This window comes from Tympanuchus pallidicinctus, unplaced genomic scaffold (genome assembly GCF_026119805.1).
Source record: "Tympanuchus pallidicinctus isolate F22 unplaced genomic scaffold, pur_lepc_1.0 scaffold13, whole genome shotgun sequence".
Taxonomy (NCBI): domain Eukaryota; kingdom Metazoa; phylum Chordata; class Aves; order Galliformes; family Phasianidae; genus Tympanuchus; species Tympanuchus pallidicinctus.
The window spans coordinates 11460816-11485071 of NW_026294648.1; the positions used below are offsets into that span (position 1 = coordinate 11460816).

At 34.7% G+C, this 24256-nt stretch overlaps 1 long non-coding RNA gene across 1 annotated transcript in view; it reads right to left on the reverse strand.

Annotated features, from left to right (window-relative positions):
- Positions 1-351: 351 nt before the first annotated feature.
- Positions 352-24256, reverse strand: part of LOC128076151 (uncharacterized) — a 100057-nt gene continuing 76152 nt past the window's right edge. The window contains exons 5-6 of the long non-coding RNA XR_008204267.1: positions 18203-18322; positions 352-445 (exon numbers count right to left, since the gene is read on the reverse strand). This is a non-coding gene — a long non-coding RNA (uncharacterized LOC128076151). The remainder of the gene's footprint in view (positions 446-18202; positions 18323-24256) is intronic.

A 24256-nucleotide genomic window follows, 5' to 3' on the forward strand; every position in this document is an offset into this window, starting at 1 on the left:
AAAACTTCCTAAGAGAAAATTTATATACTTTGCATATCTGAGAGTATTTGGTTATTTTTGACATTGCATCTCTTAGGTTTTTTAGAAATAATTGGATACTAAGTTGCCACTTCATTGTGTAACTTGTTTTAGATTGAGACAAGCCAAATTACAGTGCGTTAAGAGAGATCATTATTTTGAGAGCTTTGCATTAAAGGACAGTGATAACTGGTTAATTGTTTTCCACAGCACAGAAAATAATAGAACTATATTTTTATCTCAAGGGCATTATGGCAGAAAAGTTGATGTAGTTACCAGGGCAGCAATGAAATACTTCAACACAGTACATAACAAATCATCTGACCAGGGCCCATAGCGTCAGCCTTCATATCACAAGCACAAGCAGATAGCAAGATAATAGCAGCATTCCATTGTTTGCTTTCTGTCACTATCTTTTATTCTGAATCTAAAATACAAAAGAAAAAATATTCAACAAAATATTCTAGTATGTAACAGTCATTGGATCAAGAACAAGTTTAGCTACAGCGATATTTACTATCTAATGTATTTACACTAAATAAACACTAATCAAAGAGTGAGTCTTCCCAAGCTATGGCTCTTTTGAGCAACCAGACATGCACAATCACAGCAGGCATTCTGGCATGAGAGTAAACGTATTTAGATTGAAGAAAAATGCACGGAGAATAAAATCCTTATGAGATCGTCTCCTGTCACCTCTCAAGAAGAGTTTGGAAGGCCACAGTACCAACAGATTACATCATACTGTTAAAGTTTATTTTGTCATAGTCTGCACCATATAAGCAGTAATATTAAATAAATTCAGAAATATATAAATTCTCATTGAATGTGCCATCTTGCACTTGGATAACTGTAGTCATGTTTTGGAGCCAGGACACAGTAGCAAAAAAGCTACATATTTACGTACACAATATCTAGCCTAGTACCTGACCTGAGCTAGCATACCTGGCCTGCTGACCTAGGCTGGAGTAAAAATATTTTGGTTTAAGAGAAGAAAGGTAACTAACACAAGTAAAGCTCAGAGCGTCATTTACAGATCAGTCGTATGCATATTTATTAGTTTAAACTTAGGGATTTAGTAAAGAATGCTACTACTCAAGTATAGAGAGATAAAGATCCTTGCTGCTATTTGGTTTACAATCATTTATATGACTGTTAGTTACACGCAATACAGTGATACATCAAGTTTAAATTGTGTGCATCAGTATATAAACCATATTCACAGCTATCACTGGAGAACTATGAGTAAACCATGTCATCTGAGTGATCTCAAAAAAAAAAAACCAACAACCCTGGAAACAAATTAAAATTAGCCCACAACACCATGCCCCTATCATGCTTACAGTGTATGAAGTCAGCTTTGATTTCTTTCAGAACTGTAGGTTTGTTATCAAATTTGCAACGATGAAAGCAACTGTGTGTCAACATGTAAAATGTAGGGATCTCTGAAGGAGTTTCTCAAATAAAAACTTTTGCAAGTACTGTAATATCTAAATAGCAATATATTCTAAAAAAAAGAAAGCAAAAAAATTCTAGAGAAGCAAAGCACACCTTCAACATAAGACATAGAAGACAAAATGGTAACAACTGGAAAAACAGCATGCTGTACTTCATGCATGCATGCAGTATCATGAAAGAGCAGAAGACTAACAAAGTTCAGTGACTAACAAAAAATAATTCAGGAGTGTCAATTAGTTAACAATATTCAAACAAAATCAACATTTTTCAGTCATCAAATAAGGCAAAAGAAACAGTAAAAAAAAAAAAAGATTATATGTTATTAAAGAATTATTTGGGGGCCAGCGGGATGGTTCGTTTCTAAGTTCTAAGTTCGTTCTAAGTTTCTAAGTTCTAGTAATTTTCAGTACAAATACTGTAAGTGCTAAGGGTGCACATCAAAACAAAAGAAGTAAATATTTCTTTTCAAATGTGATCAATCTTAAACTTTTTTGGAAATTCTTAGTATCCATTTCGACAATATTATATTTTAACATACTGCTTTGATACTTTTGTTAGCGTTGTTTTATTCTATAAAATAAAAATATTATCCAAGCGCTGATGTGCTGAAATCAATAAGATGAGGTGGAGATGTTTAAGAAATAGCTAGATCAAGCTGAGTATTTCATTATCTTTCCTACAAGCATTTTTTGTTTGTTTTCAATCTGCTCTAGTAATTACTTAAAAAAATATCAGAATGAGTTTGTGGCTTGAATCTTAACATACAAATAACAAAGTGTTTTCTTAAACATCATTATTTTCATAAGAATTTGCAGCCTGAGAAGACTGTATTTCCCAATATGTAAGGTGAACTAGAGAAATACTGTCAAGGTAGAAAAAGAATAAATGAATTTATTTTGTAACAGGACCTTGACATACTACATCCATTGCTGCCTTTGAAAGCTGTACAAAGCTAAGCTCCAAAACATTTTTAAACCTATCTGTAAATTAGCCCATGTGGTAGGCAAACACCTATGATTTTTCTGGCCCAAAACACAACTCCAAAGCAAAGTAAAACTACTGACCTTCGGATGCATTAAGTCCTGTCAGGCACCAAATTTCCAGCGACAGTAGTTTAAAATCACAACCCTATTTAGCCAGAGCTATAGGGTTGCCTTTTTTTCCCCACTTCTCACACTCTGAAATGCACTGCAATACACGTTTAGAGAAGGGGAAACGCATTCAGACATTCTGTCTGCGGTTAGTTTTTACTGTCTCGACTACAAAAGACAAAGAGGTCTTTTAGGCAAAATTTACTTGAAAGAAACACAAACAAGACACTAGGCCTCCCAGGTTGTTTCTATTCCCTAGATAACTAGAAGTCAGTCTCAATAAAGTTTTCTCCCTTAGGAAGTTCAAAACAGTACAGAAACAACAGTGACTTTCAAATCACAACAGCATAGTATTATTGGTTCCCAGAAATGAACATTTCCTAGAAATTCTCTCACACATTTCAACTTTTTTGGGAATTTAAACATCTGAGTTAAATTATATGAATAATGTAACATTCTTAAATTGTGCTCTCTTATACCAACTGGAAAGAGAAATTTAAATGAACAACACATCTGTGATTTATCTAGACTCTGTGGTCTGATTATCTGCCCACTTCTCTGGTTAAATTCTACTTTGGTCCATAATGATGATGATGTCTTCACTCGTTAGACCACTTAGAACTTCATCCTAAGACAATTTTGTCAGTTCAGTTGTTAGTTTTCACAACAATATTTGATTTAAAAACCTCAGTGGACATACGTATGTATAGCGCTGACCTTATTTGACTGCTCCAATTCTCAATTAATTATTCAAAGAATATCTATTTATCCTCAAGGTAATTAGAACACACAAAAATACAATTCAAGTCATCACACATAATGTCTTTATGAAAGGAATGAAAAAATAGCAATCCAGAACTACCTGGAATCATCAGTCCAGAGGCTGATAGAACACAAAGCAACGCTTGCTATGCAGTTGGCATATGACTGTGCTATTCATCATGGAGGGAGTTATGATGTCCAACAGCATGTTATTTCAAAGAAGCATCAAAAATGCTAGAGCATCAGAGCAGGAACTGACAGATCTCTGCAACACAGTTCTCTAGTTCAAGATACCAGGCAGATGCACTTGTGATGTGTCATCAAATTCTCTTTTGCATGTGCTTATTGTAGATCAAAGCAATGACACAAGAGATGAAAAATTGCTGGCTCTGTTCTATCTTTGATCAGAGGCTACACTACTTTTTTCAAATCAATTTCTTTAGTTTGCCTCAGTGCTTTTATTGGATCAGAGAGTCACTATATGCTTTGTTTGTCAACTCCTATGAACATGACTGAATCCTTATTTGCACCTTGATTGGATTTTCTGTGGACATTGTTATGGACTCACTGACCATGAAAACTGTCTTGCTGTCATCTATATTTGCAAAGTTGGTAAATGTGGTGCCTGTAAAATTAGACTATTATAAGATAAAAATTCATCATATGCTTGAATAGATCTGTGCAAATTCAAGAGTTAATATTCTTCTCATCTCCTATCTTACTACAGCCAAAGCAAGAATTTTAGCAGAATACATTCAAAAGAAATTTTCTACTGTTCAACACAGCTGATGCCTAAAGAGTTCCTGTTACATCACAACATACTGCTCAAAGGAGCCAACCATAGTCAATAGGTGTAAATGCTGTCTGAACCTTCAGTCTGAACCTGCCTTGTACTTCAGCCAATGAAATGTAATGTCAGCAGTAAAATATACATAACTGCCAGCCTCCTCCTATTTTCATAAATTTTTTAAAGCGAGATAAACATTTTCATATTTCTTCCTCTTTGGATGCATCAAACTTGACACGACACCAAGCAATTCAAACTACCTTGGCCCTAATCCGAGTAGAGGATTGGACCAGACATCACTCAGAAGTCCCTTCCAACATTTTCCTGCGCGGCTTTATCTGAGATCTGTTGTTATAAATTTAAGAATGAATCAACATCTATTGTAAATGTATATGAAATGTTCAAAACACTTCGGTTTCAATTATTTTTTTTTTTTTTTCATTTTTACAATTAGCAGCTTCCCCATTCCCAGTCCCAGACATCAGTCCCTTAGTTGTAGTGAATTTTTTGGGAAGTTTGTTTTTTGAGTATATTTCAAGGACACGAAATCTGAGATTCTGAATACTGGCCTTTTACTTGTTTTATTTTCAGTAACAATGTCCCTTGCTGTGTTAAATATAAGAGAAACTTGAATAACACAGTGCTCAGTCTCCTCAATATCAATCTTTGAACAAGGTTAGTGAGGAAAAAAAAAAAATCCACAGTGTGCAAGATATTCAAGCTAAGGCACTACTATCCTAGTTTCTTTGTCATAATTGAACACATCACAATTTCTCTGTTATAGCTACCATTAAGAGAGCTATGCTGATTTCAAAACAGAAGATATGTGCTGGGGCACCAGAAGGCAGTCATGGCCTGCAGGCAATCTGGGAACTGAAAGCCTGCAGTCAATAGCACACAGGTCCCAAAGAACAAAATTTCAACATTATTCTCCTGCAAAGGAAAACATTTACTTTGCAATCAAATAAAACCATGACTTGAACAGTTACAGTAGCATAGGTCGGAAAAGCAACTTCTGGCTAGCTACATTCAGACTACTTGGGAGCCTTGTGCACCATGATAGGCTGCTAGCATATGGATACAAACTAAGTAGTTTAGCTCGAACTTCAAGTGCTAAGCATATGGATGAAGCTGCTAAGAAATTTTTATCACTCCTCCCACCTCCCACCCACACAGATATTCAAAGGATCCATTCTCCCAGATTATCAGTTCAGCTCCTGCATAAATACCAAAATCATAAATTCTGATACAATGTTTTCTCTTCCTTCCTTGACCATACATACATATATGATCTTAAAACAATGTATTTTACTCACTGTATTGATGTTATAAGCTGAAATACAACACAGAACAAAATAGGCATTTTTTTCTTCAACAATTCTTAACCTTGATTTTTTTTTTCCTTCCCTCAAACTTAATGAGCCTCAGAATTTCAGAATCCATGTGCTCTTCCTTGTAGCTGCAGTCAGTTCTGTCTGTATTCTTGATCCTTCACACCAGTAACCCTTCTTTCCAGATTTCTGACTCAGGAGAGTCATTTCATTATGCAGTGCTTGGACGCAGGTACCTTAACACTTAACAACTAAAGAAAATCATGACAGTAGTGTGATCTGCATGACTGATCAATAAAAGCAGCAAGTATTTATTAATAAACTCTAACACAACTCTGTGAAAGTATTTCAAAACAGGTTCAAATTGCACTTTACTGATAATATCAGCATTCCACTGTCAGACCTTTAACTGAATTCAAATGTGAAGCAACCCTAGGGTCACGTGTTCTGCCAAGATAACAATATTAATAGCCTAATATTGAGCAGCTTTAAACTTGCATTCATTACGCATAGAAAAGATTAATATAAAAAACTGTTACAACAGTTTTAAATATATTATACTTCGTGTATTAATAGACAGACGTTATCCTAAACTGATTGCTAGAGGATACTTGAAGGAAAGTTTCTTGCCAATTCCCTTCTGATGTTAAGAGTTTCATCACTGATTCTGTGCTTTTGTGCCTTCTCACTAAATTCAAAGCCATTTTCAGTACAAGTATGTATGAAACTATTTGTTCAAATAACATATTGCCAGCTCTCCTCCATTTCACTTCTATACTTCTACTGCCCTATATCTCTGCTTTATAGTTACTACCTCCATGATCATGACTAATAGATGAGATAGGCCACTCTATTCATCTGCACACCAAGCAAAAAATAGCCTTTATTCCAAAAAGCTTGTAACATAGAAGAAACAGACCAGACGTATGGTGTAAAAAAAAAATTGTCATACAAGAAGAGATAACAAGCCTTTACCACCAGTAGATTAAAATTTAAGAAGTGCTTTAGTTTTCCTATGTTTCAAATAGGCTATGACAAAGGCCCCCTCCCACATGCCATAAACTTAGCAACTTCATCTTTATGAAGCTCTGCATCATAGACTGCACAACAGAGATTCATAAAAAGTGTTAGAGAGAAACACAGAGGAGATTCCTAAAAAGCAAGAAGAGAAATCCTATTTCAAATTCCTATTTGGGGAATATTTCAAGAAACTTCTTGAGAAATTCATACAAACTTGGTGAAAAATTTCTTATGCTGGATTCCTAGATAACACATGTTGGTGGTGAAGGGGGAAAAAAAAAAAAAAAAAAAAAAAAAAAAAAAAGGAGTAACAAATAGTCACACACAGGTTTTTATAGTAAGGGTAGCAAAGCATTGGAACAGGTTTCCCAGAGATGTGGTGGAAGCCCCATCCCTAAAGACATTCAAGGTCAGTCTGGAGTGGTTCTGAGCAACCTAATCATGCTGTAGATGTTCCTGTTTATCGAAGGGAAATCGAATAGGTGACCTTTAAAGGTCCTTTCCAACTCAAACAAGTCTATGATTCTATGAAGGTTTTTCCTATCAAGTAGATTCCATGACAGTCTATGGATATCATTAAGCTTAAAGGAATATTAAGCTTAACATCACAGATGAAACAAAAGTCTACACTGAAGAAGTAACAAACACTGATACATTTTTCTGAAAATGCTCCTTTTCCTTAATATTGACAGGAGTCCAAAATTTAAAATGAGAAATACATAAAAATCAGCAGACCAAAGGCCAACTACTTACTTTACTTGTGACAGGCAAATAAAGTTAATGTGATCATCTGAATGCAAGTGTAACATTTACAAGAAAAGGTAAGTACTAATAGGTCATGGTACATGAGTAGAAAATGTTAAAAGATTTGAGACTACATCAAGTATTTAATATCATTCTTAATCCAGATGGCAAGCAACACATAAAATGATAAAAATAAACCTAAACTGATGCTTAAGGTACAGGCACCCTTAGATGAGTGCCAGCTGTTCAGCTATTGCAGTTTCATGCTTCTTTGGAACACTCATGGGCCTATTAAGCACATGGACCACATGCTTTTTATTACTGAATAGGTGCTGCAAAATTCTATGAACTTGTTTAACACTGAATAATTTTTTAAAAATACAGCCATAAATACACAGGAACACTTGCATTTCAAGTCTGGGAGCAGCGAAGTGACAAATAACATTATTAGTTTCATTATGCTTTCTGTGCCTATTTCCATCTGCGTTAAGTGTGCTCAAGAATCAGACCAGTGTACATTACCAACACAAAAAGTTGCACATCCTAAATGACCTACACAGTCTTTTACTGCCTTGTTAGAGTTTTTTTTTTTTAAAAAAAAAAGAAAGAAAGAAAAAAAAAAGTGTTTAATCATTTATGACAAACAAAACAATTTCAGCAGTGGAAACTATTAGAATGAATAACTATTTACCCCTAAAGTAAATTGTGAGTGTTCATGAAACCACCTTGGGAAAGACAGGGGTCAAGTCCCTAACCTATATTAGGCAAGTTATAGACTTGCATGGAATACTCAAACAGAATGCAAATACATTCTCCATAAATATCAATAAATAAGAGAAATCTAGCTTCCTGTCTCCTATTCCTGTCTGAAATACTGTTCAAAAATCTTTGTCACTACCATTACATTTCAAAAGCAGTACATTGTCTTATTAAAACAAACAAACAAACATATCCAACTCTGTGTATGCAGTAAAAGAATTAGACAACAGTAATGAAAGCATTATCTCATCTCTCGTAATTATTTGTACTACAGCACTGCCGGCACAAGAAGGATGTGGAGCTCTTGGAACAGAGAAGGGTCACTAAGATGATCAGAGGGCTGGAGCATCTCTCCTATGAAGAAAGTTTGAGGGAACTGGGCTTGTTTAGCTTGGAAAAGAGAAGGCTTCAGGGAGACCTTCCAATATTTGAAAGGAGTATATAAACAGGAGAGAGAATTACTGCTTACGAGGATGGATACTGAGAGTGCAAGGGGAATGGTTTTAAACTAAGACAGGAGATAGGGGAGGTTTAGGTTTGATAATAGGAAGTTTTTCCACACAGAGGGTGGTGACACACTGGAACAGGCTGTCCAAGGAGACTGTGGATGCCCAACCCCCGGAAGCACTCAAGACCAGGCCAGACGGGGCTCTTGGCAGCCCGGTCTGTGGTTGGCAACCCTGCACATAGCAGGGGAGTTGAAACTAGATGATCATTCAACTTAGGCCATTCTACGATTCTATGATTCCCTGGCTATTGAGGCTTGCACAGACGACTGGAAAAGTCTCCCTTTTCCTGTCTATTGTCTGACTTTCTGTGATATTAAGTACTTTCAAGATTATACTTAAGAATATTAAGTACTCCTGAGATTATATATAGTTCTTAATACTAACATTTTAAGTGACAAATTTTAGGCACACCTGTTAGAGCTTTTCCTTTGAAGTGTCATCCTCTCTACACTATCTAAAATTGTGCGTAAATGCTGAGAGAAAACAAGGCCATAATCTGACCAATGAGTAATTAATTACACAGAATCAGTAATGATCATGAGAGCTTTAGCACAACTGTCACCACTACCCATGTCATTACTTCACAACAGCTTACCTTGAGCTTATATACAGGAAACACACTCTCAAAAGAAGTTTATTCATTTATCTTTTATTTCCTTACTTCATAGGCCTTACTATGAAGTCTTAGTATTCTCAAGCTTAGTATAACTTGTGAAATGATTTGACAAATACGAATAAATTTATCAGTGATAATTATTTCCCAAGAATTGAATTCATTGTCCAATTAGGAAATAAAAGCAGGAGCATTCAGACTCATGAAACTTAGCAGAATAACCAAGCCTTAAATAGCAAGGCTATTGCTGATGTTTCCCCCCAAGATCAGGGCCTCTTTAGGCACTATTCAGGAAAGGGGTAATGCCATGCCTAACTGAAAGATCAGTTACTACCTTTTTAATTGAAAATTATTTTGGTTCATAATTAGTCTCATTTGTCTGAAAAGTTGAGATCCACCTCTGATATATTACTGGTCTCACTAAGGACGAGTAAAACTATGTGACAAGTGCAGGTGATAAAAGTTGATAAAGTAATATTTGTTTACTATAGATGTCATAAATTGAAATGCAGGAGAATCAAATACCTCACTTTATGACAGGTGACTATTAAAGATGATTTTCAGTTTATAAATGTTTGCTATTACTCATATTTGTATTTTCTGTTAGAAGAAAGCAGCAGTATGAGACCTGATCATTGGTGCTGGTAAAAAACAAAATACCAAATGATCCAGAGAACATAAGAAAGGAATAACAAAGACTCATCCAGTTGTCTATAATCATTCCCATCAGAATTAATAAACTTTTTTTCTATTTTCATTTATTTTCAAATATTTTGACGGAATCTTGTAACAAGTCGCTTTTTTTTTTTTTTTTTTTAGTGGGAATTTAAAGTTATCTTATTAAAAAAAAAATTGAAATCTTTAAAATGTAAACCAATTATGTCAAAGATATTCAAAACATATTTGGTAGGAATGGTGCTGAGTCTGATGACTTACGTGAGTCCAGGTACAAAGTTATCCAGTTGTCAAGCACTTGTAAACAGCACATTATCTGCAAAGTTTGCTGTATTTTTTAACTCTTAATCGTACTTTTTATTTATTTTAGAACATGCAACTTCCTAGGTGACAGGATGAGGCTTTGCTAGTAAAGTAATAATTCATAAATCAATCAGGTAAAACAATCAGTAGATGGAATGAAAATGGCATAGGTAATATTGTATCTTAGTAAAAATTATAATCTTATTCTTTATGAAATAATCTTTTCAAGATTAATTCAGATCAATTTTGCCAAGAATATTACTGCTCAAGCTACAGTTACCATGGAATACAGGAGAGAAAAAGATATCATTAAGCCAGGAAGATCAAATCTGGACATAGTCCAAATAAACTATTGAGTGGTACGTATGCTATAATCATTGGAAAGAAACTGTAACTCCAGAGTTAGTTGCATTTGATTCTATTTTTAAACATAAGGTTTTCAGAATAATCCAGATGGGAAAACAAGAGGTATTGAAAATTCTCAGAGGAAACAAACAAACAAGATCCAGAAAAGTTCATTCTATGAAAATAATACAATGATCTTAAATGAGTGTAAACAGATAAAACTAAGTTTTCGTAAAGATGATTCAAAATAGCTATGGAAAAACAGTAACAACACATCGTCAGAAGTAGGAAAGACCAGGAAATTTATGTATTATATTGCTCAATATGTGATAAACTAATAAATTAGTTCAATTTTATTTGCATACGGAGGTAAAACATGGAAAATAAGGACAGAAAGGGAAATTACAATATTGAAATCAATACTGGGTAGCTGATTATTGGAAGCATGCAAACTTTGAAGTGAGCCAGGACTACAAAAGGGTTAGCAGCAGAAAGAAATAGAATTAAAAGCTGACTGCCACAAAAAGGTTGCTTTGCAACAGTTTCAGGTGATCAAAGGCTGAGCATTAATCTAGAATTAAATGTAAAACACTACTTATAATAATAAAGCCATGTGAGTCAGAAATAGCTATGTAATTAAACACAGGGGAGAAGCAAATTTAAGCCACTGTAAAACAATTTTTCATCAGAAGACTGCAAAGGAGTAGGCAAGCTGACCAAAACAGATCATAGAGTAATTAAAAAAAAAATAAAATAGCATCAATAATGAACTAACTAAAGTCTCCAAACGTATCAATAGACAAATACAACTTCAGAAGGTTTCAAGCTTGCTTGGAATGTGCTTCAGTTATTCTAGGAGTTGAATTGAAAGAAAAGGTATAAATTCGTCTGACATCATTATTTTTCCATTTGCCTGAGCTTTTCTTTGTTTACTATCAGTTTATAACAATAAAAACATTCAGATAGTGCTGATTATCTCAAGAATTATACAGTAGATCAAGAGACACTATCTTCAAGGGACAGCTTGCTCAGCACATTATGTAGAAATAGCATAGTGAAAAGAAATTATTTTGAAAAGAAATGACTGTATTGAAGAGTTCAAAAAAAAAAAAAGTAGCAGATTTCTTATTTTAGTGCTTACACTAAAAGAGGGGTCTTAGTTTGACAGCTACAAACATAGAATGCTCAGAAAACTGAGGGAAATTGCATTTATGGAAAATAGGCATCTGAAATTTGAAAGAATCTACATGCTTAAAACTGTTCCCAGCACAAAAAGATATCACATGGGTTCAGAAGATCAATACACAAGAAGGAAGGAGTTTAATTTACTTCTTAGTTTAACTCATTCTAATAATGTTACAATAATCGCTAACATTATAGTCTGACTTGCATCTAATTTCATTAAGATGTCCATGAAAGGGTAGTGAGAATCATTTTAAAGGCAGAAAAACATTTGAGATATGTGTATATGTTAAATACAACTCACCTGAAGACTGCTTACGTTTTAACAAAATCTGAGATTCGTACATATAACCAGGTTAGCTCAACAAGCAATACATTAATTAAACTTGAAAAATAAGACCATCAATAGAAACAGCAGTAGTCAGTACATGCATTCAGGTACAGCTATTGCTTCGCCCTTTGTAGATACACAGGGAAATTCAAAGATCAGTGTGCCCCTTACGCACACTGCACAAGACAACCGAGCAGGGACACAACTAATGCCACAGCTCTCATCTTTTGTGATACTTCAGGCAGTAATTTAAATTTAAGAGGGAAGCAAGCAAGGCAGGACATAATCACTCTGTTGTTTCAACAGATGGGACTGACATACCGTATTACAAGAATTCGCTATCACTGCGTATGCCCTTGTAGGAATCTAGAATATGCTATTTTCTCATACGGATTTTTCCCCAACAATCTACAGTTCCAGAGTTAAAATTAAAAACATGCAGGTTTTCTAGATATACTCTGCACATAGCACTTTCCTGAAGATGGAATACTCAGATATTCAGAACCTTACTTTAAGGGAAAAAAAAGTTTCAAATTCAATTTCTAACAATGTTTCTTCCTCATGTTCCTTTACACTGGTAGATTTTTCCCCTCCTAATCTTAGTATCAATTCTGTAAGTCAGGAATGACCCCTCCATAACAAGAAAACCCACAAAACTAATAATAATTAACAAAAACATATATCAAGATTTATATATTTTGCCTGAAGTCAGGAGATATTTTAGAAAGATGGAAAACTCTGAATTAAGAAAAGCTAAAACAAGAAATATAATGCAAATCGACAGAAGAATCAAAGATATTCTACCTATAACACTGTGTATGCACACCCATGAATGTTTAGCTTTAGATTAGAAAGACTACTTCGGTTTTAGATGAGAAATGCTGAAAATATCATTGCAAAAACAAGCACAGAAGCACCAAAAATAATTACTCTGTTCTGCAATGCCTGCATTATGCACTCTAGAATCACAGGAAGCAAAAAATACACCAGTATCTAATTTTAATAGAGGTAATAGGAAAGTGATAAAGCTTCATGTTTTAGTAGATATAAAATAATAAAACCTTATGAGGATCGTTTCTAATGTTATGGAGTTGCAGTCTTTTTTTTTTTTTTTTCTAACCATTTTGTTTGTAACTCAACTGTTCTGTTACAATTGTGGAGAAGAAGGACTTTTTATGGTCTATGCAGGTTTCTGCAACTTAATTCACTGCAGCACGTCATTGCTGGAGTGGAAAGAGATGAAACGTATAATTCCCTACCTTCACTGAAAAACGTACAGTTCTAGTTTGTTATTATTTTTGAGGACAAATACCTTTTCACGTTACAAAGTAGAAAATGTATTTGCATTAGAAAGAAGTGCTAATGGGTAAGAAAATACAAAATTCCCACTAGCAAGACGTGCTGACCAAGATGACTGTGATAACAAGGTTACAGTAAACATTCTAAATCAAACTCTATTCCTGGATATAATCATTTAGTTCCTGGCAACTTCAATGGGAGTTGTGTGTGTCTGTAGAATGTGCAGAGTTGCTTACAGTTTCCATATGTTTGGAAACTCTTAGGAGCAGAAGCCACAGCTTCCTCTTGGTACTCATCTTCTCAAACGTGTCATCACTGAAATGATCACTTCTGAGACACTGAGATATTAATACAGCTTTAGTATGGCTCTGTACACTGCTCCATATTATGAATTCTGTATTTGTCATTTAGATTCTGAAAACTTCTGCAGTCCCCTTTAATTTCAAAATGCTTCTTACACTTAGTTCTGCACAAACTGGCCACACTTGTCAAAACACAGTGACTTATAGCAGAGCACAGTGGGTCCTATGCATAAAAATCTAGGTTATAAATGTCTTCTGCAGTGCATGAGTGTTTTTACGATCTAAAAACTTTTTTAAGAGACAAAATTTATATTACAAATAAGATTTAATTTTAATATTATTTATATTATGACTCCAACCTATTGTATCCAATATTTTTTCTACTTATCTATAAACTAGAATCTTTCCCTCATATAAAATTTTGAGATTCCCTCTCTGGGATGCATGTTCTTACCAGCCATCATTTTAATGATATATAATAGTAACCTGCCTTGAGAGAGAGGGGTTTCTGTTGATGTATAGCTGTATAATAGGTTCTCACAGAACACCAACGATATGTTGCAACCATATATCATCACAGGAACAGTCAGCAAGATCAGGAGTTCAGGGGATACACATGACCAGAGTACAACCATAAAGAAAAATGAAAAAGAACCACAACGCTACTTCTGGTAATTCTGTCAGTTTGTGGCTAAAGGTATCCCCAGAGCTGGAGGTTTAAACATCACATGATTTCTGGTACAGGCCTGAAGTGACAATTCTGAGGTCATAAAAGCAGCCTAGAATATTGCCTTCTAAATAGCATCAATAATTTCATTCTCTTCTACTGTTATTATTTAAACACCTTCCACTGACAAAAACTTGTACATATTTTCAAGTGCAAAACTTCTGATGATAAAGGGCTCAAGTTGTGGGCAAGAAAGTACACAGAAAGCTATTAGTCATTCTTACTTATGAGAAGCCACAGCAAGCAGGGAAACTAGCATGTTTCAGGTGGAAAACAAATACATGACATATTTGATACTATACATGATGTTAGAGATTGCTGAAGAGATCCAGGTGATATTACTTCTAGAGAATATGAAGCAAATATTTTAAATTACTGTTTTTATTTTTAGTATTTATAAGCATGTTCAAATTTCACTGATATTACAGCAAAGGTAAGATTACACTTAGTAAAAGAGGAACTTTTTTTAATATATACACACACACGTATTTACCTACTCATACTATAGATGCTCACGTATTGAACCATGCCAACAGTTATATACCATAGCTATATGTGAAGGAAGTTGCACTATAAACCAGGATATAGTTCTAGTTTTTTGTTTTAATCAAAAGGAAATATCCTCCTTAACATTACCTAGCTTTAACCATTATACACTTTTTCAAATACAGAGCGAATAGCTTAAAACATAAGGTGACCATTTCATTAAGTAAAAAATTATGATTTAGGTATCTGCTGGAAGAGAATTCAATGTATGCCTTGCTTTTTAATTAAAAGCTATTAGTTTTACATGTTATGCAATGCTGTGTAGCTAAAAACATTGTGGCCACATGCTTTCATGATGCTTCTTATTCTAAAGGCAGACTTCAAATTCTTAAGCATAAACTACTCAAAGTTTGGGCTTTTGTGAGCTCTGGTAACAAAAAAATAATACACCACGCGCGTCAGAGAATTCATGCAATTAAAAATCCTCATTCATACCTAATAACCGCAAATCTGCACAGGGGATCCCAGCACAGAACTGAGACAAAATAGATTTCCACCACCAACCTGCCCACCCCACGTGCAGTGGCCCTAAGTACTCAAAACTAAGCACCCTTTCCTACATGGAAAATAAGATCACAGCATGAAAGTCTGCAGCACAACCAGTAGCTTTGACTTTCCCTCTTGCTTTTTGCTTGCCTAGCATGAGTGAGATGAAATATTAATACAAATAAATAAATGGATAAATAAAATTGAAACCATTATTAAAGTATTCCATCTTTATCACATTACTGTTATTAATGGTGTAGTCTGGTAATTCACATAAACATTAAAACAGATATAAAACAAAAATATAATTTCATTCAAGAAATAACCAGGAAGGTTTATTCTGCTTCTGGGGCCAGGAAATCAACAGATCTGAAACACAGTTCAAATTGACCCAATTCTGTGATTGTCAGAGTAAATTTTCTTGCCAAGCCATCGTTACTACTAATGATAATGATCCTTTAAAGTGATTTTATGTTCTACTTGCATAATGAAGTTTTGTGTTGGATATGATTCCACTTACACAGATTTGATTTTAGAAGAAAATTTTAAGGACTTAAAAGCAGTGTCTTTTTCAAAGAAAACCATCACCCACTGTTCTCTCTGAAGTTAAAGATCCACAAGTAACTTAACCAGATATTTAGATACCTTCTTTCAATGAGTGACAACTTCAGCTTTAACATATCAGTAATTTCCAAAAACTTCACAAGCTTGCACTAGATAAATAATGAAATTTTAAAGACGAGTTTTTGAGACACCATTTCAAACTGAAACCTAATTATCGCAGACAATCAACATCCTGCTAATAGAGCTCATTTCTTGAAAAGTATTTTATTTCTGTATGAAATGCTTAAGACATTCTTTTATGTAGCTTACTTTTTCTTCTATTTTATTCTTATTTTGCATCTCTCTCTTCTGTTTAAAGAATAACCCTGCTTGTTTTATTCCTACTTCTATAATTTATGTATGACACATCCAAGCTTACCTGGATTAATTTGTTCTGTAAAGATAACAACAGAAAGTTAAACGAACGATTTCAAAATTGACATTAGCTATTTCTTCTTGTAAGTTCATTTGTTTTAGGTCGGTTTCATCATTCAAATCAAACTGCTGAATACACTGATCTTTTAGAAAAAAGTTTTAAGGCTATTGCCAGGACAAGTTCCACATAGCCTATTCATGATATACTAAATTTGACCGTGGTTTCCCATCGCGTACATGGCAAGAACTGACTTATGCTAACAGAGTTGCATTGCTATTTAATACAGTTAACATTAAATTCAAGAAAATATGGATAACAATTACTTATAATCATTTCATTGATCAAGATATAAAATCACCTCAGAATTCAAAATTCAGATACATTTAAAATTGATACATTTCAGATACATTTAAAATTGACTTTCAAAGATGATAATTTCAAAGTAGGTGACAATATGAAGTATAGCTCACCAGGATGGTTTTTTTTTTGTTTGTTTTTTTGTCTTTTTTTTTTTTTAATTGAGATCTTATTCCTCATATCTTGATTTTATGAATCTGCTAATACTTACAAGAGCTTGTCCAATATTTTTTGCAGGGGTCAAAGAAGTGGGTATGTGGCAGTTACTAACGGCTACATCACAGATTCTAGTCAATATGTCTCTTGCCCTGATGTCATTGCAGCTAGAGGGCTGATTACACTTATCTCCATGCTGCATAGGTAAAATGTACTAAAGGCTTTTTTCCCCTCTTTCTGCTCATTCTAACAAGTGGTCTTCATTATTTGACTGCAGTAGAGATGAGTGCAGACCACTTACTATCTAATTTATTTATCTGTTAGCTCTATTCACAACCTAGATTTCGATGTCAACAGTACCTGAAAGAAAACATTACAAAAACTAGACCTCAAAAAAACAAAAACACTTTTTGTTCTGTGATGTTAGAATAAGTTCTACTGATGGAATTATTATTTTTTTTTTAACCTTCATTTCAGTGTAAAATTTCCTTCCACACTGTTACTAATACCTGTTAAGATGTCAGAAGATACCTACTTACACAACAACATTATTATACTTCCTTCTTCTCCACATAGTGAGGCGTAATTCCTATACAGCTATAATTACTAGTTTCTCAAGCAGTATTTGGAAAGACAATTTTAAAGGTCCATAAGAAAGATTTCTGTGGAATGATCTATACCAGTAATATTCCAAACATACAGGAGCAACATACACATTATTTTTAAAGCCAAAGTTACTTTACTAAGGAACATCTTAATGTATGTTGATGAATGTAAACTGAATTATGAATTAAGTACAAATCCATATGGAGGTCTTCTCAATTCAGTAAGTTATGTTTTTCACCAATTATTATTCTCTCCGTATTAACCCTCAATATCTTACTAACAATAAACTGTAATATCATGTAAGACTTCACGAGCAAAAAATACCCAACAAGTTTGCCACTGCCACATTACTTACAGCTCTGCTAAAGATAAAAATAAATAAAATAAAAATTCAGCCTTTGGACCATGATGATGTACATTATCTGCATACAATCAAAATACAATCACTCCATCCACCTTTGAATAAACCCTGTAGGAAAACACTCTTCTGATGCAATAAACAAAGTGCTTTTTCCAGCACAAGTGAAATCTTCAAAAGTATTTTTATATTGAACACAATATTTTTTAAATTAGAAAGTATATATAAAAATTCTGTAAAAGAGTTTCATCCAAAAATAAAGTAAAAACATAATTTGCCAAATGTTACTATTAAAATTAAAGAGAAAAACCTTTAAAACCTTTTTTAGACGTTTGCCAGTCCTCAAAAGATGCCTACTGATGTGTATAGTCTTTAACTTGTGCAGTAGCCCTTAAGGAGGCCATTTAAGCACTTCATATCCCAGAACAGGCCAGAGACAAGCTAGTTATCTAGCCTACCTGAACCAAGAAGCAGGATGCAGTAGCTACAGTTCACATTTCCAGTAACTCAGCCACATGACTTTTGAACAAGAACTCCCTTGTATCCAGCTGGTTTGGAGCACAGACAACTGTCTGCAGCTGTGAAGAAAAACCCTAATGATTAGAGAGAAAAAAACCCCAACAACATAACAACCAAAACACAAACAAACAAGCCACACACAGCTCTTAAGTCTATCCAGTACTCTTTGACATAATATGCTGTATTTTTGACAGAGAAAGAAAGTCCAAAACTTCACATAGAAAGCAACAGAGATTTTTTTTTTATTGAATTATTTAAATATCAATGCAAGCTTAGAGGCCCCAGTGAAAACATAGATCTACTGAAGATTAAACAAACAAACAAACAAACAAGATTTTCCACAAGAAAATTGGCAGTTTATGGAAACTAGTTAAACCAGATAAGACGCAAAACTGAACTTTGCAGAAGACTTTCAGGGAACGGAATAAATCATTTTGCAAAAAAAAGATGTGAAAGCAAGAGGAAGAGGCGTAGAGCCAACACTGATCAAGGGAGTAGAGAAAGCTGCAGTAAAGTTGAAAAGGCAGAAGAAAGCTCAAAGATAGGTAAAGATAATTTCAGTTTCCTGTAAAAGCAAGTCCCTGCATCAAACAGACAGGTTGAAGGAAACAGGTACAAAAATATTTACAAAGCCCTTTTAAAGATGTTCCATGCACTATGAATACTGCATATACCTCTAAAATTCTAGTAATAAAGCCTCTTCTTATATAGAACTTTATTTTCCTAATCAAACTATTCATGGAATTTCTTGTGGAGATTCTGTTTGTTTGTTTGTTTAACATAAAGAGACTAGTCCATCAGTACTAGTTTTACCTAATATATTATAAATAAAGGAAGGAGAGAAATAAAACTTAAAAAAACAAAACAAACCCCCAAATCACAAAACAAAGAATAAAATATTAAAGATGTGTTGAACCCAGAATTTCAGCACGCTAAACAGAATTAATAGCTTTTTACATTGTTTTGAAAACAAATACTGTTTTTTATGTCACATATTAACAGAACTTAGCCTGCTAACTTTCCTTTTTCTCTTTATGAATTGCTTTGTATTTCAGAATCTTAATGTGAATTAAACTCTTTAAAAATGCTGAAAATTCTCACAGAAAGAGACAGTACTGACAAAAAATTACAGTCATGTCACTTTTCCCCATTTTCTGTTTCTTAGGTCTCTGACAGTTTCAGAAAACTAGATTTCCTGTTCAGCTCTGAAAATAATTAGCTATCTCCTGCATTTTCAAGAGGATTTCTCTATTGTTGAACTGATTTTTTTTTTAATTAACATATTGATTTTTATTTTTTTCTGATTAGTATCTCTTTTATGACTGCTGTAAAATGGTTATAACTAATTGGGAATACTAACAAGATATTCATATTTCATCAGTTCTGGCACTGACTCCTTTCTATGGTGAAACTTATTTGTACCTCTATCATGTGGTAAATATAAGTTTTTCCTATTGCTCTGCAATTAATAACACAAAAAGACTTTTTGTCAGGCAAAGCAATAAAAACAAAGAAGTATTTAAAGTTTTGTACATACAATATTACAGCTCAGCTGACATAGATTTAAACTACAGAAAATTGGCACAAAATTGATCTATTTCTGGCATTGAAAATAGAGATTAATCTTCTTTATTCTACACACTGCATCACAACTGCCATTGTTACCAGAGAAGCAGAGCTACTACTTTCCATTTCCTGTGCATTTTAAACAGTAAACCCTGTCTTTAAGGAGACACCATTCTTTATCAGCCAAGTCTTTTACTGTTTATTTATTTTTTTTCCTTATAAAAGCAATAGAAAATCACATTTTGTGAAATCTGTAATATATATTTTATACAAAAACCGTTTCACCTCCAAAAATCAAAGTTGTTTTATTTAAGTTTAATTAAAAGAAATAGCATTTTGTTAAAATGAGTTTTGTTTAGAGAGTTTTTAAAAACAAAAGAGGGTGAGACTAAAGAGAATCCAGATGAACTGAATACATGTGAGAAGTGTTGCTCAGCTGATTGATTTTCTGATTGCAAAACTGATTTTAGCTGAAGTATTAACTCTAATTTGATAACACCTGCTGTAAGTTGACCATGCACTAAGAAGAGCCTTCAGTAACAAAACCTTTGCTGTATGGACCATTACTGCTTGTTCTGAAGCTCAAACCAGGCAGAAAAGAAAACCTGGTCAAAACCTTGTTTGTGTAATTTCTTCCTCTTCTACTATCAAACCAAAAGGACTGCTCTCATTTAACCCAGACACTCAGGTGCACAATCAGCTATCAATCAAATTCAAAGATGGTGCAGTCGCACCTGAAATAGCAATAATTTGAAAATTCAAAATGACAGGATGATGACAATACAGTTCCTGGTTTCAAAAAATAGCTTATACAGCTTAGATATGGAAGAAGTTTATTTTCATGAACATACATTTTCCCCCTCATTATGTCTTTGTAAACATAAAAAGATAATAATCAATTATTAGAAGCACACCAATATTAAATTAAAAACACACTCTATAGTTACAAAAAAAAAGGCTCCTATTCTATCAAGCTACCTATGATTTATACTACTGTGACTACATTCCAGTCATAACAAATCACTTCACCTAACAACATCAAGCATATTTTACCATAGGGGATAACATTTTAGACTTAAATACTTCAGCTCTAAAAGTTGACAGATACTATTTATTCTGCACATTGTTATCCTACAAAAGCAAGCACAGATTTCCTGGCTCTTTTGCTAACTTTTGTTTAAAGAGAAGCAAGTTTCCTTTGTGATTCTCGCAAAGCCCAACCAGTATTATGGTCTGCAGTTACTGTTTTGCTCAGGTGCAACAAATTAAGAGAGGAGAACATAAAATAAATGCATGGTGCGGTGGCTATAAAACTTTTCCAGTGCTGGGGTGAAGCTAATCAAAAGTAGCTTTAGAAATGATAAATGCTAAGACTGATACATGTAGTCTTCATGGAAAATATACTAGCTAAGTACAAATGCATGTAGGGAGTACTCACTTGGTACAACTATTTTTAGATATTAAATGCTTTAAAATAAAATCTATTTTCTTCTACTGATTGCTTTTTCTAATGTCATGACTTCTCAGATTTTCTCTATTTCATGTGACAGTTTTATCCATGTTTTATTGTGTAATGGATAAAAAAGTTCCCTGGCTGAGAAGGCCCAGCAGTCACTGGAGCAAAAAGCTTGCCAGCTCCCATAATTTAATAAAAAATTATAAGATTCCCAAATTGCCTTTCTCCAAAATATACCTGCACGGCTCACATCTAGCTCAAAACCTCTCTTCTCACCTTGCACCTTTGCAGTAGTCCTTTTGCTCATACTGTTTTTAAAAGGAGCTGCGGCACAGAGGGACAATAGCTGAGACGATATCTAAAACTCCTCCAACTTCACTGACAGGACACATTTACTCTAGGGAAATGAAGCCACTGTCAGAGATAAGCCCTCGTTTTAAGTAAGCACGCAGAAACTTGCACAAATCAGCATGGCTGTGAGGAGTTTCCTCACAGGAGTTTCCTCACAGGGTGGGGGGGTGCACACCTCAGACATGGCAGAATGCGGAAGTTGATCTTGCTTGTGATGGCTGCCGTTGCAGCCTCTGCTGGCAGCTGAGGAAGATTTTAGGAGTGGTCAGGTGTCACGGTATGAAAGCAAGACTTCTGTTGAATAAGGTTTTGCTTTAGTTTCACCACGATTGCTTATCTGCAGAGAGATTTGACTGTGTACAGTGGGTGCATGTGGAGACATCTTTGGTGGGGTAAGGTAGGGGCTGCTCCGTGCTGCATACAGCAATGCACAGCTGGGCCCAGCAGTGACATACAGGGTGCCTCAGAGGAAATGTGGAAGGTAGTGACAAAAAAAGTGTGAGGAACAGACTTGGAACGGCCAGGATAGAGAAGGGACAGAGAAGGAGGAGCGTGTCAGCTCCAGAAGGCCCTGGGGTTTCAGCAGCCATCATGAGCCCATCTGCCTCAGGCCTTGGCTCCCTCACATCTGTGACAGCAGGAGAGGCTGAGGAACGCAATCCCTCCCTGTATTTTAGCAAATACACTGGGGAGATGTCTTTTTTCCTTAAAGTCCTGCCAAAACTTAGACAAAACAGAAATTCTGCGTTTAAGATAAAGTCAAAATTCAGAGCTTTAAAAATTCGCAGATTTATAAGTCATAGTTTATGTATGACTCATTCAAATTTCATGCAAATGTTCACTTCTAAGGCTCGACTCTTCGGCCTAGAATTTAAGCTGAATATTTCACAGGGAGATGTGGACCTGGAGCACAGTGTGATTACCTTAGTGATGGTACTGCCACGTTTCCATTTCGTAAATGGGAGATATGTCAGCCTATAAGGTGGAAAAAGGGATGTTTTGAAACCTGAGGAAGTCTTTGGGGTAGATTCAGATTTTGACAGAAGGTTTGAAGTACATTTCTTCAGTTTATTTGATAATGATATTCCTGATACATACAAAAAAAGACAAAGCCACAGAATTTTTTTTTTCTCTGCTTCCCTAATTTCTCTCTTCAACATTCGGCAAAGGTATGTTTGTTTTATGGGATACTTAAAGAGCTCTAATGACATCAAATTCATATGACAGCAAGTGTCTGTCAGAGAAGCTATAATTATAGGATGTTTACTCTGTTATTTTAGCTCGTGTATATCCTTAATAGCTGAGCTAATGTTTTCTGTGTGATTGTGGCAAAGTTGTTGAGCCAGTCAAATCTATCAGTCTGCACCTAATCTTTCCTGACACTATGCTTAGAAATTTAATGAGACAATACCCAATTTAACAAACAACAGTTCTACAGCTCATTCTCTCTTGATGCAGAGAGCTGCCTTTTTCTGAATAACTTCTGGTTAAAATGTCATGTGTTTAAGCTGCTGTGACCATCTGTTTTTTTCTCCAGTAAATACTGCAGAAGGTACAGGAGTGTGCTAAGTATAACACACACTGTAAATTTTAAAAGTTAACAAAATTGGAGCTGAGGAGTAGACAAAAAGGTACTTGAGAAGGAGAAAAAAAAGTGTTTATATTAATTAAAAGGGCTGTAATAACATCGGCATAAGAAAAGAATTGCCTCGGAGTACACTGGAAGTCTCCAGTATATTGGTCCCTGTATTTTGGACTGTTAGAACTTACAAGAGAGCACTGTGGTAATAGAATATTAGCCACACTTGTTTTAGAGCAGCTCTAGATTTTATTGGCTCACAGTAATGTTGTTGCAGACAGCTTGCTGTTGTATTCTCTAGGGTGTTCTCTGGCCCCACTAGAGTTCTAAGATCCCCAGTAAAAATCACTTTTGGTTTTCAACTTAGATGCTTTTATCTGGCTACATTAAGCAGCCACTTATTTCATGATTGTAGAAGTAATAGGAATAAAATTTATGACTTTGATGGAAAACTTTCCTGTTGTTTGTACAGAGTTCATTAAACCTCAGGAGGCTGTTTTCTCCAGCATGAATTCATACTTGAAATCATGTACAGCTCCACAGGTAACTTGACTTACTTAGTCAAGTGTTCACTTGAAAAGCTTTTGCTATTCCTGTTCTTGGTGTTGTAGCTTTTTTAGGAGAGTGGCGTTTTTTTGCTTGTTTTCTTTTCGTCTTTGTTGTTTGCTTTTATCAGCAGATTTAATCAGAATTTCTATTCCTTTTTCTTCTCCAACAGCTTGTGTCTAGCAAGGAGATGAGACACAACCAGAAAGGAGCCACGGTGGGTTGGGGCAGCTTACCTTCATGAAATAGCTATGCTCTACCTGTGCTGCCAGCACATCTCCATCTTCACAGCTCCTCTGCAAACTTTAGTATCATTAAAACATACTTGGAGTGATTATGAACTACCTGTTTCCTCAGCCATTTAGCTATCTGCAATGAAGTCTTTAAAAATTACAACACTGGCAGTATAAAATGTTTATGTTTAACCTCTCTGGGCCTGTTCAGTAGTGTGCCACCAGTCTTTATTCTCAAGTAGTTGTAAACAGCATACATCAG